This window comes from Protopterus annectens, chromosome 1.part0 (assembly GCF_019279795.1).
Source record: "Protopterus annectens isolate FY-2018-M chromosome 1.part0, PAN1.0, whole genome shotgun sequence".
Lineage (NCBI taxonomy): Eukaryota > Metazoa > Chordata > Ceratodontiformes > Protopteridae > Protopterus > Protopterus annectens.
In genome coordinates, this window is record NC_056725.1 from 451,230,558 (window position 1) to 451,246,793 (window position 16,236).

At 44.5% G+C, this 16,236-nt stretch overlaps 1 protein-coding gene across 2 annotated transcripts in view; it reads left to right on the forward strand.

The window, feature by feature from the left end:
* XPO5 (exportin 5) overlaps positions 1 to 16,236 on the forward strand; it is a 2,857,558-nt gene that overhangs the window by 336,101 nt on the left and 2,505,221 nt on the right. The gene's annotated exons all lie outside the window — the stretch shown is intronic.

The window sequence follows — 16,236 nt, forward strand, 5'->3', positions numbered from 1 at the left end:
TCCTTAAAATGCGGCTATGATGCACTGGAGGCTTCCTTTAGATCAGCTGTGACTGGTACAGTGATCAGAAGGCATGCATGGTTAAAAGAGCAGTCCTTACCAGACCATGTAAAATCAAAGCTCCTAGATGCTCCCATGGATAAGCATAATTTGTTTGGCTCACCTGCACAGCAGGTGCTGAAGAAGGTGGAAGAGAAAGCAAAATCTGTCCAGACAGTCCAGGATTTCTTACAGGTCCAGCCTCCAAGGTTTAGTAGGAACTGGCCTTCCAAGAATTGGTCCTTTCCGGACACCACCAGAGCACAGAGAGGCAGGAATAGGCGCCCAAGAGGCAGGGGTCAATCCAGAGGAGCCTACAGGGGTCGTCAGTGGCAGCCTAACAACCAGCGAAGTACTGCCACAGATCCAGCCACTACCACTTCCACAGGACAATCGCAGTGACTTGGCTCTGAGACTGCCTACCAGGGAACAACTAGATGCACCCTTAGGCTGAAAGCTAGCCTTATTTTCAGTAAACTGGCATTACATCACAGGAGACAAATGGATTTTACAGACAATAGACAAAGGTTACAGGTTTCACTTCCGTACTCTACCAAGGAAGAGAGGAATGCCAAACCTACCTCCAAATCAAGAGACAAAAGCTCTAGAACAAATAGACAACTTAAGGATGAGAGCTGTAGAAAAGGTACCGTCTATGAAACAAGGGCAAGGATTTTACTCCAGACTTTTCCTGGTGCCAAGAAAAGAAAACCAATGGAGACAGATTCTAGACCTGTCCGCTCTGAACACATATCTCATTGTTCCAAAATTCAAGATGCTGACCCTACAGCAGCTTCTTCCCATGCTGGGCAAGGAGTCTTGGCTGGTAACTCTAGATCTCAAGGAGGCATACCTGCACGTCCCCATACGACCAAATTGCAGAAGATACCTCAGATTTCTTGCAGGATCAGAGCATTATCAATTCTCAGCATTGCCCTTTGGCTTATCTACTGCGCCCAGAGTATTCACGAAATGCCTGGCATCAGTAATTGCTCATTGCAGGCTTCAGGGAATTCAAATTTACCCTTACCTGGACGACTGCCTATTACAAGCGGACAACAAAAACAAATTAGCAAAAGATTTGAAAAAGGTCATTCATCTGCTACAAGCCCTGGGATGCACAGTCAATATAAAAAAGTCAAGGCTGATACCATCCCAGAGGATAACTTTCTTGGGTGCAGAACTGGACACATCAAATCAAATGGCATCCCTCACAGCAGAAAAGCAGAAGCACCTTCCTCTCTATTTCATGGCATTAACAACGCAGAACCAGCTAACAGCAAGGAAAGTCCTGCAAGCCCTGGGTTACATGGCATCCTGCATAATATTGATTCCACATGCCAGACTACATATGAGGAAGTTGCAATGGTACCTAAGGAATTTATGGTCTCAACACAAGCACAGCCTAGAAACCCAAATTCCAATAATTCCATGCCTGAAGCAAGAATTCCAATGGTGGGCTCAAGCCTGTCAATTGAACAAAGGACTGCCCTTCCACAGCCCTCAACCAAGCCAGACTATCACCACGGACGCCTCAGACCTCGGTTGGGGGGCACACATGCTGGACAAGTGCATACAAGGCTTATGGACTCAAGACCAGCTGAACCTGCACATAAATCAAAAGGAAATGCTGGCAGTAAAACTGGCAATTCAGACATTCAGATAGTTTCTTCAACAGGGTCAATTGCTGATAAGGACGGACAACACCACAGTTATGTGGTACATCAACAAACAGGGAGGCACACATTCATACCCTCTATGCCGGATGGCAATGGACCTCTGGAATGTGGCCCTGAGCTTCAACATCCAGCTCCAGGCAATATATGTACCAGGACAAGAAAATATACTAGCAGACATCCTAAGCAGAACTACCACGGATGCCCACGAATGGATGCTACATCCAGACATCTTCAAATCCATTACAAGGAAATGGGGACTACCAGAAATAGACTTATTCGCATCCCCACACAACCACCAATTGAAAAAATTCTGCACAAGGACATACCACCCTCTGGCTTGGAAGGTGGACTCCCTATCTTTCAGTTGGGAAAACCTGACAGCATATGCATTCCCACCTCTTCCTTTGATACACAAGGTGCTATTGAAGATCAAAGAAGACCGTCCAAGGATCATCCTGATAGCTCCAGACTGGCCGAGGCAGCATTGGTACCCATTACTGAGGAGTATGTCTCTGGAACAAATATGGCCTCTGCCCCTAGTTCCCTTACTGCTAACACAGAACAACTTCAAAACCCTGCATCCAAACTTGAAAACGTTGCAGCTAGCTGCCTGGAGCATTGCATAAGACAAAATAACCCAGATTTATCTCAAAGGGTTAAAGACATTATCTTGGAGGCTCGCAGACCCTCAACAAGGAAAACTTATTCAGCAAAATGGAAAAGATATCTCATTTGGAGTGAAGCTAAAGGAGAAGATGTGTCACTGGTAAACATGGCTAACATCCTGGAATACTTGGCAGAACTTTTCCACAATGGCCTGTCCTATTCTTCCATTAAGATTCATGCATCAGCTATTTCAGCAAAATACAACATGGACCCTCCAGTCTTCTCTCATCCTCTACTCAGGCAGTTTGAGAGGAATAAAAAATGTAAAGCCACCAAGGAAGCCACCATTGCCCGCATGGGACTTGAACTTTGTGCTGGAAAAGTTGACACTCCCTCCTTTTGAACCAGCAGCAACAGCAGAATTACAGTACTTATCATGGAAAACTGCTTTCCTGCTTGCAATCACTTCAGCAAGAAGGGTTTCTGAATTACAGGCATTAATGGCAGTACAGCCCTTCCTTATCTTCCATCATGATAGTGTCCATGAGAATTAATCCTACTTTTATGCCAAAGGTGGTCTCCAGGGTATCTCTAAACCAAGCTATCCACCTACCTACATTCTTCCCCAACCCACAGAACAGGGGAGAAAGATTATTACATACCTTGGATGTACATAGGCAATTGCGCTACTACCTGGACAGAATCAAGAGCAATAGAAAAACTGACCAGCTACTGGTAGCATATGCAACAGGAATGGAAGGAAAAGCAATTTCAAAACAGACAATCTCAAAGTGGATAGGAAATTGCATTAGATTTTGTTACTCTTACCATGGAAAGACAACTCCAGAAAACATGACCTCACTCCACAAGGGCTACAGCCACTACTACAGCTTTTTTACGAGGAGTGGCTACCAAAGACATTTTAGAGGCTGCTACTTGGAGCTCCGTGCATACATTTGCCAAGCATTATAATCTACCCTTATACTCCAGATCCCGAGCAGGTTTTGCCACTGCTGTTTTGCAAGGGATCTTAACTACACCATAATTTAATTATTACCTCCTCCCCCAGTTTGGCTATGGTATTCTACCCATTTGTTAGGACTGCAGATGCATCCTTGAAGGACATAGTACAGGTTTGTACCTACCATAAATGTAGATGTCCGAGAGGTATGCATCTGCAGTCAGGAGTACCCACCCTCCTTCCCCTCTGTGGTACTCCTAGGGTATTTACCCATCTTGTAGCTAGCTGGGGGAATCTATTATGGTGTATTTGTTTGTATATATGTATTTACTTTATTTCTATTTGCTCTCTATTGTTTGGAAACATTTGCATTTATCCAAATTTAGCCTTCCTAGAGGGCTCCTGGCATCTGGGGCAAGAAACACTGAGGAAAATGGCGTCAGCTGATGCCTTTATACCCGCTGAACTGCAGCTATGACGTCGGGTGAAGTGCGACGTCAGCCGAGGCCAGACCCAGACTTTGGAATCCGACCGAAGGGCTGCCTGAGGCCAGGACAACCCATTTGTTAGGACTGCAGATGCATACCTCTCGGACATCTACATTTATGGTAGGTACAAAACTGTACTTTTTTATCACTTCAGAGTACAGAGTTTTTCCTCTCTAGTGATCCTAAGAGTAGAAACCGAGAAAGAAGAGGACCGAGAAGTATGCAGGAAGTATGCAAGAGGAAGTACCTTGAACTAAAGGCACCTTGACTCCCTTAGAAATCATTCCCCGAAATTTATAATGAGGACAGGGAGATGCTGTTCCCCATTGCTTTTCCATGACCCCAAGTTTGGTAAGATTTGGAGATGATACCCAAGATTGGGAAGATTTGGAGATGATACGTCAAAGGGGGTTGGAATATTGACATTTTTTTTCTGTGTGGAGAGTACTGGGAGTCTACTAAAATCTTTATGGAGGCATGCTTCCCAGGTTCTAACAGATTTAATTGAGCCACAACAGGCACAGCAGCTCCTGCCCCAGGTAAAGCTGATAGGATTTTACTTCCACCCATGGGCTATGCTGTTCTTCAGTGACTTCCATACTGGGTATATAGATGCCCAAAGATGCTCTGAAACTTCCACTACCTAGAGTCCAGTAGTTTAGCCACAGGATAAGAAATAAGTGTTTTATCGTCTGATGGTGCATGTAGAATTCCTTAGCACATGCCTTGAGGATGCTTTTTAATTGTGTGTGTGGTTTAGTTTTCTATTGATATTGCTTGTGCGAGTTCTTCCATCATAGTAAAGTCTGCTGTTGGAGTTGACAAGGAAAGACAGCAGTCTTTTTAAGCATACTGTTGACCATGGACAGGCTAGTCTTGTGTTACCTTTAATGTAACAAAAGGGGCAGGCAGACAAGCAGCTGAGAGCTTTGCAGTTTGCCATTATGCTTGCCTCCATCCTGACAGATTTTGTTATGGACTTGAGGACAGCTTTAAAAATGTTCCCTTTCATGGTCATGTAATTTTTGGTATGGTGGTCAAAACCCAAATAGAGTGGATAGACGGGGGAAGGTCTTGACAGAGAATGATGTAGTAAAGTCCTGCATAAGCAGACATTCTGTAAGATTCAGAAGGGTGGACATCAGGTGTGGTTTTATTTTAAACGGAATAACTGAGGCTTGGGTAGGGGATCTAGAGGCTGCACCTTATTCCAGAGAGGTAGCAGTGATTGTGGCTGGGATTCTTAATCATAACCAGGTTGTTGCAGTGCTTTTTCTGGTGGTTGCAGTAGTACTCAGGAATTACCAAACTGTACCCCCTTTGCAGGTAGTAAGAGATCACCTCACCCTGCATCAGACAGCCTGGTTCTCTGCTATTAGTAGTCACTGGCTGAAGGAAGTAATTACCTGGGGTTAAAAAAAAATTCCCTTTTTGTACACCTTGTTAATGTATCTCTCACTCTGTCATAGAAAGGCAGCAGGTGAAGATGTGTTATCTTTTGTGAAAGGGTATATAGAAGGTCCTAACAGACCAGGAGAGGGCAAAGATTTTAGTCTAAGTTCTCTTTGGTATTTTATTAGACCAGGGACTTCATGTTCATTCTGTGTCTATGTAGATGTTTGTTCGTGTTTCTCTGTTGCAGTCATTACATTTGGGTTATCCGCCTGCAGGTAGCCCTCAGCTGGCCTGAATATCCAAGTCTTGGATTCCTGCGTTGGATGCCGTCTCCTCTTCCATGGTGTCAGGTGTATAAAACCTGCAGCAGATGCCATTACATCAGTCTTTCTTGCCGCGCAGTACCCGAAGCAGTTAGCAAGTGCTGGTTGGCAGACTCCGGTTCTGAAACTCTAAAACGAAAATTTCAGAAGTCTTCAAAAAAACCTAAGTACCCAATTTGTGATCCTTTCTCTTGCTCTTAACTGATGTCAGTAAAATTACCTATGGAAAGCAAATACCTCAAAAATATTTTCATTCGTACTGCATTCCTTGCTTAGGCCCACATCATGACTTCCCTCACTGTCTGTTTTGTGCCTTATTCAACCCCTAAAGTATTTGTTGGTCTATTTTTGCAGCAAATTATTTTGGTACTCTGTATAACTATCCAGAAATGGCTTCAGTAAGCCATCCGACTACTGATATTTCGAAAAAGCGTAAGGATAAAGACAGACTGCATAGGTCCAAAACTGCCAACGATGCTTCAGTTAAGCTAGTCGCCAGCCTGCCGGTACTCTGTGAGGAGCTTTTGCAGCCCTTGATACCTGCTACTTCAGATTCACAGGCCTCTACTGAGACCTATTCTTTGTCCGGTATGCAGCGAGATGCCTCTTAAACTATGGAACCTGCAGATGTCTCTACCTAGGATGGGTCCAGAGCTGCTGTGCAGGCACTGACTTCTGAGGGTGTATTCAGGCCTACAGACTTGCATTTTAAACCGCCGCCATGTTCGAGGCCTAAACCTTGACCCGCACCTATAAAACAGACGTCCAAACCGCATGGTCAGGCCCATGTGCCTAAAAAAACAAATGCTTAGAATGGCTGAAGACCTTGTTACTTTAATTAGGGTAAGCCAGCCTTTCCCCTCTAAGAGACCTAGAACTGATTTTCCCGATCAGGATTCTGATATTTCTGTTTGTTCTGATTATCAGGATTTGCCCTGATCTACCTATGAGGATTCTGATGCAGAGGATTCCATTCCCTCTGCTTCCCTTCCAGAACGTTTTTCTTTTGGTGAAAACTTGCACACTCTTAGGGATTATTTCTGCTGGGAAAGCCATGATTACTCCGATTCCAAAAAGAGGCTTAGGGAATTCTTACTCCTTCCTCAACACAGGCCTTTGGCTATCTCACATTGTGGATGCTGCTTTCTTGGAATCTAGCCTGTCCCCAGACACTTTACCTCCAGCTTCCAGGACACCTGACAGGTATTACAGAGTACCTGATTCTCAAGTTCCTTTTCAAGAATCCTACTGTGGATCCAGAGACCATTTCCCAAGGTCCAAAGGCCATTGGGGCTACAGGTGCCAAAAATCCTACCTTTTCTGAGAGAGATTCCAGAGCCTTGGACAGATGGGGTAAGAAGGTTTACATTTCTGCTACTTTGGCCATTAGGGCTTTAAATTGACAGTTTCATATGTTTGAAGTACCAGCAGCATATTATGAGACTGCTTAAACAGAAAATGATGTTGATTCCTGACTGTGCTGAACACAGATTTACAGGATTTAATGCATTCTGCTGAACAAGTTGGTAAACATACTTTTCAATGTGGTTTTGAGTCTTTAGAAGCATCTTGCAGGGCTGCCGTCACTGGGTCTGTACTTGGAAGGCATACTTGACTTGATGAGCAAAACTTGCCAGACCATGTTAAAGCTAAATTACTGGATGCTCCCTTAAACCAAGACCGCCTGTTTGGCAACAAAGCAGAATAAGTCTTCAAAAAGATGGAGGAAAAAGCTAAAACTATACAGACTGTTAAAGATTTCCTGCAGGTACAGCCACCTAGATTTAGTAGGCATTTGCCTTCAAAGAATTGGTCCTTTCCAGCCTTTAAAGTCCTAACCCAGGAAGAGCAGACCACCTATGTTAGTCTCAGGCTATGCACAGGCCTAAGCAGTGGGGGGCTCCCACTTCCAAAGCAGGGAGTAGTAAGACACCCCCATGGGAAAATGGCACAGTGACTTAACCTTAACCCTTCCAAACCCTGCTCAGCTACCTGCTCCCTTAGGAGGATAGTTTGCCCTGCGTGCAAGAAATTGGGAACTCGTTACCCAGGACAAATGGGTTTTGAATATAGTTTCCCAAGGCTACAGATTCCACTACCACACCCTACCAGTCCCAAACTGTTGGCCAGTCCTACCCCCAAATCAGTGGGCAGAGGCTCAACAGCAGGTTCTCTCTCTAAGTATCCGGGCTATTCAACCTGTCTCAGCAGAAGAAAAGGGACAAGGTTTTTATTCAAGACTCTTACTGGTACCCAGAAAAGACAGCACCTGGCATCCTATCCTGGAACTCTCTCTATTCTAAACACTTTTTGGTAATACCAAAATTCAAAATGCTAACACTTCAACAGCTGCTTCCTATGCTAGGCAAAGATGCCTGGTTGGCAACCTTAGACTTAAAGGAAGCTTACCTGCACATTCCAATAAAGGGATCTTGCAGGAAATACCTACGCTTCAGGGCAGGATCCATACACTATCAAGTTCTCTGGACTTCCCTTTGGCTTATCTACTGTGCCCAGGGTATTCAGTGTCTAGCTCCAGCCATTGCATTTTGCAGGCAGAGAAGTAGTCAAATATACCCATACTTGGATGATTGTCTGATTTCAGACAAAGCCAGGAATTGCTATTAAAACATGTGGCAATCCTAAAGAAACTTCTAAACTCACTGGGGTACACCGTAAACAAAAAGAAATCTCACCTAGTACCCTGCCAACAAATGATATTCCTGGGAGCAAGTTTACTGTTCCCCCTGCTGCCCAAACCTTAACAATAGACACCTCAGACTATGCATGCGAGACTCGCTTGGTAGATCATTGCATTTAGGGCAAATGGAACCCAAGACAGATGCACCTGCATATCAACCAAAAAGAAATGTTAGCTTTACGTAATTCCCTGACAACCTTCAAGGACCACATTCTTCCAGGACAATTATTGGTAAAGACAGCACACCACAGTTATGTGGTACATAAGCAGGGGGGAACCCACTTGTACCCTCTCTGCAGACTAGCTATGGCTCTCTGGAACAAAGCCTTGAGCTACGAAGTGCACCTACAAGCTCAACTCCTGCCAGACAAGCTAAATTCACTGGCAGACAACCTAAGCAGAAATCTCATGGACCCCCATGAGTGAAAACGGGAACCAAAGATATTCAACCTCTTGAGAAACAAATGAGGGAATCCAGCGATAGACCTGTTTGCCTCGCCTCAGAACTACCAATTGGACAAATTCTGCACAAGGACTTCCCACAGTCAAGCTTGGAAAGTGGATGCCCTGTCATTTACCTGAGAAAGCCTCTCTGTTTCTGACTCTCCTCTTGAAGGTTCTGCTAAAGATCAAATGGGACAAACCAAGGACAATGATTGCACCAGACTGGCCATGCCAGCACTGGTATCCCCTCTTGCGCAGTATGACACTGCTGGAACCATGGCACCTGCCTCAGACCCCTTCCCTGCTGTTCCAGCAGGAGTGCCAGATTCTGCACCCTCAGCTTCAAACCCTGAACTTTGCAGCCTGGCTAATTCCTTGTGCTCTCCACTAGCATCCCTCAGTAAGCAGGTGCTAGATGTCATTCTGGAGGCAAGGAGGCCTAGTACTAGAAAATCCTATGCTGAAAAGTGGAAAAGATACTGTTCCTGGAGCCAGACTCTGGATGGGCACAACGGTGCCCAGCTTACTGCATATTCTTCAGTACTTAACAGAAATGCTCCACAAGGGCCTTTCCTTCTCGTCAATTAAAATTCATGCCTCTGCCATTTCAGCACATTATAACACTGAATCACTTCTCTTCTCTTCTCTAACCCTCTGCTAAAGCAGTTCCTCAGAGGGGCCAAAAATGTAAGCCCCCCCCCCCAGGAGAGCCCCTACTCCATCCTGGGACCTTAACTTTGTATTGGAAAAGCTCACTGTCCCTCCTTTGGAGCCAGCTGCAACTGCAGAGTTGAAATTCCTTTCTTGGAAAACGGCCTTCCTTCTAGCCATCACTTCAGCAAGAAGAGTGTCTGAATTACAGGCCCTCATGTCAGTGGAGCCCCTTAATAATCTTCCAAGCAGACAGGGTGTCCCTCAGGTCCAATTCTTCCTTTATGCCCAAGGTGGTGTCTAGTGTGGCCCTTCAGTCCATTCATTTGCCTACTTTTTTCATGAATCCAAAACTAATACTGCACTGACGTGCACAGACAACTTCGATTTTATTTGGACATGACTAAGCCTCTCAGAAAATCTGAAAAGCTGCTAGTTGGCTTTGCTGCACAGGCAGAGGGGAAGGCCATTTCAAAGCAAACCTTTTCTAAGTGGATAGCCCATTACATTCATTTCTGCTATAAGCACTATAGAAAACCTACCCCACAGAGGATAAGATCACATTCCACCAGGGCTGCATCTACCTCTACAGCCTTTCTCAGAGGTGTCCCTACCAGGGACATCCTAGAAGCTTCTACCTGGAGCTCTGTACATACCTTCACCAAGCATTACCATATGCCTATTTTTTCTAAATCCAGAGCTGGTTTTGCCACTGCAGTCTTGCAGGGCTTAATAGCTGGTCCTAATGCCCTCTAACTTGCTCCTCCCTTCCTTAACTTTGGGAATCCACCCAAATGTAATGACTGCAACAGTGAAACATGAAGAACATAGTACAGTTATGTACACTTACCATAAATGTAGATGTTCAAGTGTATTCACTTTTGCAGTCCTGGTTACCCTCCCTCCAGGCTCCTGACTTCTCTTGGCTCTACCTTCCTTGTTTGGTGTATTTAAGCTTTCTTGTGTATTTGCTTTTTGTTGGAGGTGTAACCCAACATATAATTGCTTCCCTTTATGGGGGCACCTGACATCAAAGGCAAGAAAAACTGATGTAATGGCGTTGGCTTTGTTTTATACCCCTGACAACCTGATGTCATGGAAGAAGAGACAGCATTCTTCACAGGAATCCAATACTTTGATATTCAGGCCGGCTGGGGGCTACCTGCAGGCAGATAACCCAACTGTAATGACTGCAACAGTGAATACCCTCTAACATCTACATTTATGGTAAGTGTGCACAACTGTACTTTTACACACTTTCATGGCTAAAAATCACCTTGTGGTTTCAGTTAAAACAGTTCTTCCATGTCTAGCTGTGAGGAAGATTCTGTATTTTTCTTCAGAACCTTATGGTGCGTATTTGCATACTGAAAATTCCTGCAGTTTAGATTTGGAGCCTGTCACTCCCATTTCTGTGTGATTTCACTTCAATCCTCAGGATGTTCATCAAATTTATTGTCCTTTTGTGGTGGTACGTCTGTATGAGCAGACCTGCTAAACAGACCATTACTACTACCTAGGGTAACTTCTATTCCAGAAAATGTCAACAAAGGTATTTGATGGGGACATTAGATATTCATTTGATGGGGACATTAGATATTCATTTGATGGGGACATTAGATATTCATTTGATGGGGACATTAGATATTCATTTGATGGGAGCATTAATAGAGGATTTCTTTTCCGTGACCATGTCATTTGAACAGATGTAGTTTCGGTGAACACAGTAAGCGAGTACAGTTCACCCAGACTGCTTTTGCCGAAATTGGAGTTTGCCTTTTTCCACAATCATGAGACCTCTGTGTTGGAAGTCTGAGATGGGAGGAGCTTGCCCCCTTGCAAAAAAAAAAAAAAAAAAAAAAAAAAAATGCTGTAATGTTTGCCGAAGGCAGTTTAGACTTGGAGGTTTCGATTTCTTTCTCCTCTTTGAAATTACCTTCAGCGAAATGACACATCCCTTTTGCCATCATTCAAGAAATGCTGGAATTTCTTCTGTCTTGTCAGTGAATAGCAACAAGGTGAGGGATGAACTTGGGAAAGAGGTAAGAGCCGTTTTTGTTTACTACCACCCCATTGTCCTACTTAAAATGAGACAGCCCATTAGTTGAGATCCAGGCTGCTCTTGGTGTCCCCCTTGTCGTAGACGGGTATGGTTCCCACTGCTGACCTCCTATACTCAGCTCTTTTAAGGGCTTAATCTCTTATATTTTTTGCAAACTTTTCCCTGACAACAGTGCCCCAAATGGTCATAATTGCTTTTTTGTTAATTTGGACAACAACCCTAAATTGACCCCAAAACTAAAAGATTTTGTCTTCCTTGCAGAAGTTATATACCGGGTAAACACACAGGGAAGAGTGGAAGAGATTTGTCAGTGGTGTAGCCAGGGAAGGCATAGAGCTATAGTCGGTGCCTATAGAAGTCTTGAAATATTTGGCAGAACTGTTGAAGGAGCTTCGACCGTAACTACAACGTTAGAAGATAAGGTGCAGAGGAGCCTACACTCTCATCTCTACCAGCTACATGCCATAGATCAAAGTTTCTTTGTACTTGCTCCCATACTGTGGCAGTCTCTCCCTTAGTATTTTACTGCCAGTACAAACTACAGTTGAGAACTTAGTTCAGACAATATCTAATGAAACAGCACAAGTGCAAAATGCCTGATTGCAAGACTTCATTTTCCTTGAAATGTAATTCATGTCATGCTACTGTTCTATCTCAGCTCTGCATTGTAAACTGTATGATTCTGTGTTTTATAAATATGTACATATCTGTTTTACTGGCACAATGTTTGATTTCTATTTACCATGACTGCCTTTTCAAACGTTTTTTTTTTCTGTTTTGCAGTACCCCAGGCTTAACCTGGGTGTCTGTCTGGTGTTGCATCTTTGCTACTGTTCTTCACTATAACAATTTTTAAACTTCTTTTTGGAAATATGTACATAGTCTCTCTCTTTGCATGCATATGCAGCACTGTTTGTTGCCTGCATTTACCTGACCTGTGATGCTGCTTTCTTAAAGTACTTTTATTTTGAACCTGACCTAGTTGGAGCGTCTATTTGATCATAACTGTTAACATTGTAGCTAACATTGAAGTAAAAATTACTCCATTTAAGGTAGGTTGACCACCATATCCTACTTCATAAAGACCACCACTCATAGCTTAGTACTCAACTATGAACTCTAAAAGCCCTGAAGTACTATTTTAAGCCTAGCCAGTATCCCAAGATCACCTCACAAACATCAAGGCTTGATTCTGAAGACGTTAACCATTGTGTCAACCTTCTATTCCTGTACTACAGATGGTTAGTATGGTATTCATTAGAGATGTTTTACTTCTGTCTACCAGTCAAAGATCCCATACCATCTTGGGACCTATGTTTATGGAAGTGCTGACAAACCCTCCCTATGAACCAGCCGCTAGAGCCAGACCTCTGGTATTTATCATGAAAATTGATCTTTCAGATGGCAGTAATATCAATTCAAAAGGTTTCAGAACTGTAGTTTCTTTCAGTGAGCTCTGCTTCCTTGACGTTTCACAAGGATATAGTGGTGCTTAGGGTGAGCCCCTGCTTTCTTCCCAAAGTAGCAACCAGAACCAACCTGCACAAGTCCATAAGCTTTCCAGATGTCCTTCAAGGATGCAACTGCAGTCCTAACATATGGGTTGTCCTGCCTCAGGCAGCCCTTCGGTCGGCAGGATTCCAAAGTCTGGGTCCGGCGTCTGCTGATGTCGCCCCTTACCCGACGTCAGAGCGCCTGGGGTACAAAAGCGTCAGCCGACTCCATCTTCTTCAGTCTTTCTTGCCGTGTGGCGCCCGAAGCAGAAGCAGTTCGCAAGTGCTGGTCGACCAGCTCCTGTATTTTCAGCTACTGAAGTCTTCAAACAGCTAAGTACCCCGTTGGGGACTTTTTCTTGCCTCAGCCGATGTCAGATAAAACTGTAAAAGTTAATAATTGTTTAACTTGTGGGAAACAAATACCTCATAAGGATTTCCACTCTTACTGCTTACCCTGCCTAGGCCCAGAACACAATGTCTCGGCCTGTGCAGCTTGTGCTTCTTTCAATAAATGCACTCTTGGGTGTCGGTCAGTGTTTGCTCAGGATTATTTTGGGGAAGATTTCTGTTATATCATGAAGTCGGAGCTTCCGACAGCACATTTACCTAAAAAATGGAAGGACAAGGACCGACATCTGCGGTCCGTGGTCTCGGCCGACACCACGCTTAGGCCTAACGCAAGTGTCTCGGTCTCTTCTGAGCCGGTTTCAGAACCGCTACAGACCGACGACACCGCCCCACCGGTTACTTCGGTACCGGAGGCCAGCTCGGTGCCGGTTTCTGTTCTCCCCTCTGAGACCGTAGCCCAGGATATTTCTGACACCATTTCAGTGGATAAGATTACTCCAGCACGTGGGGCTGCCAGGCCTCCAGTGTCAATGTCCATTAAGGCCTACACTCGTGCTAAGGCTGCCAAACAGACTAAGTCTCTCCCTCCAAGATCTGTTTCTCTGGGATCCACTTCTGGTTCTCAAATTTTTAAGATTAGCTGAGGACCTTATTTCCTTAATTAGGGGTTCACAGCCACATCCAGAGAGAGGCTCTCAGCCGCCTTCTGTCAAGAGGTCTAGGATTGAGCAGGTAGATCCCCAGTCCTCCGATGAGGCCTCAGGTGATTCTGCACACTCAGACTACCAGGAGGAGGCCTTCTCGGCCTACGAGGATTCTGATGCGGAGGAATCCATTCCCTCTGCTTCTCCTCCTGAGGAATTTTCCTTTGGGGAAACTCTTCATTCCATGAGGGAACACTTCAAATGGCAAGGCCAAGAATACTCAGATTCTAGGAAAAGGTTAAGGGAATTTTTAAATCTACCTCCGCATAGACCCTTAGCTATTCCTCCAGTATTAAATGTTTTAGATGATGTGTACTTAGAATCTAGCGTTTCCCCTGACTCTCTCCCCCCTGCTCCTGTCAAGCCAGACAGGTACTACAGGGTGCCAGACACGCATCAATTCCTGTACAAGGGCCATACTGCTGACCCTGAAACTATTTCTCAGGGGCCTAAAGGGGTTTCCTCCACTACTGCTAAGAATCCACTTCCTGCGGAAAGAGATTCTAGGGCTTTAGAAACGTCGGACAAGAAAGTATATACTTCTTCCACCCTCTCTATGCGAGCATTAAATTGTCAATTTGATATGATTCAGTATCAGGAATACATGTTGGATAACTTGCAAAAGAAATTGGCTTCCCCTGAACCATTAGATAGAAAGGGGTTACAGGAATTGGTTCATAATGCTCAGCAGGTTAGCAACCATTTCCTGCAGTGTGGATATGATGCATTGGAAGCTTCATGTAGAGCAGCAGTGACAGGTGCGGTCATACGCAGACATGCTTGGCTAAAGGAGCAAACCTTACCAAACCATGTGAAAATTAAGCTTTTGGACGCACCACTAGAGAAACATAAGCTATTTGGTGCTACTGCACAAGAGGTTTTAAAGAAAATGGAGGAAAAGGCAAAATCAGTGCAAACAGGTACAGCCTCCAAGATTCAGCAGGAATTGGCCTTCTAAGCATTGGTCCTTTCCAGACACAGACAAATTTCAAAGAGGCAAAAACAGACGTGGCAGAGGTAGAGGGCAAGCTCTAGGCTCCTACAGAGGACGTCAGTGGCAGCCTCCGAACCAGAGAGGTGGGGCTGGACCTTCCACTGCTCCACAGGGACAATCTCAATGACTTGACTTTGACTCCGCCATCCAGGGCTCAATTAGAAGCACCCTTGGGCGGAAAATTATCTTTATTCTCACAAAATTGGCACAATATTACAAAGGACAAATGGATACTGGACATAATAGACAAAGGGTACAGATTCCATTTCCATACACTGCCAACAGGGCATGGCAGGCCAAACCTGCCACCAAATCAAAGGGCAGAGGCACTCAAACAAATAACAAACCTACTTCAAATAAGAGCAATAGAAAAGGTTCCTTTTGCAGAACAAGGCCAAGGATTTTACTCAAGACTGTTCCTTGTTCCAAGAAAAGAAAACCAATGGAGACCCATCCTGGACTTGTCCGCACTGGATACGGAACGTCAAGTTCTGAGGCTAACTACCTAGTATATGCAGGCAGATTCCTGTGAGCTGAGGATCTCATTTCATCATCACCACTGTATCCCCACCAGAGGTATTCTCTTTTGGTGATTATTCTACACAGAGTATTAGAAACAACCTAGAGTAGAAACCTGACTTTCATTTGTCAGATATTTGGAGATATGCTAGACACAGTAACCTTAGAAGTACCTCTGTAAGAGAGGAATGCACAGGATGTTCATCGTGTTACCCTGCTGCAGTCATCACACTTGGGTTATCCTGTCGTCAGACGGTCCCGCAGTCGGCCAGATTTTCAAAGTCTTGGTCCGACATCGGTTGCTGTCGCCTCATCCCTGATGTCCGTGGGCCAGGGGTACATATATTGCAACTGACGCCATTTTCTTCTGTCTTTCTTGCTGCGTGGTGCCCGAAGCAGAAGCAGTTCGCAAGTGCCGGTCAGCTGACTCCTGTGATTTTCGAATTTGAGTTTCAGACCGAAGTCTTCTATAAAGTTAAGTAGCCCGTTGGGGAAACTTTTCTTGCCTCAGACCGATGTCAGAAAAAGTTAACAATTGTATTTCTTATGGGAAGCAAATACCTCAAGGATTTTCATTCTTATACCCTGCCTAGGCCCTGATCACAACGTCATTTCTTGTCCGTTTTGTGCTAGATTTAGTAAACGCACTATTAAAAGACGTTTTGATTTCGCACGACACTTTTTTGGCAGAAAATTTAATTATAACATGCCGTCGGAGCTACCGGCGTGCACAAAAAACGCAGGGATAAGGATAGTTAGCCCATGCCTAAGCCTGATTCCGAGGCCTTGGTTGATCCGGTCTCCTGTTCTCTGGTTATCTGTGAGG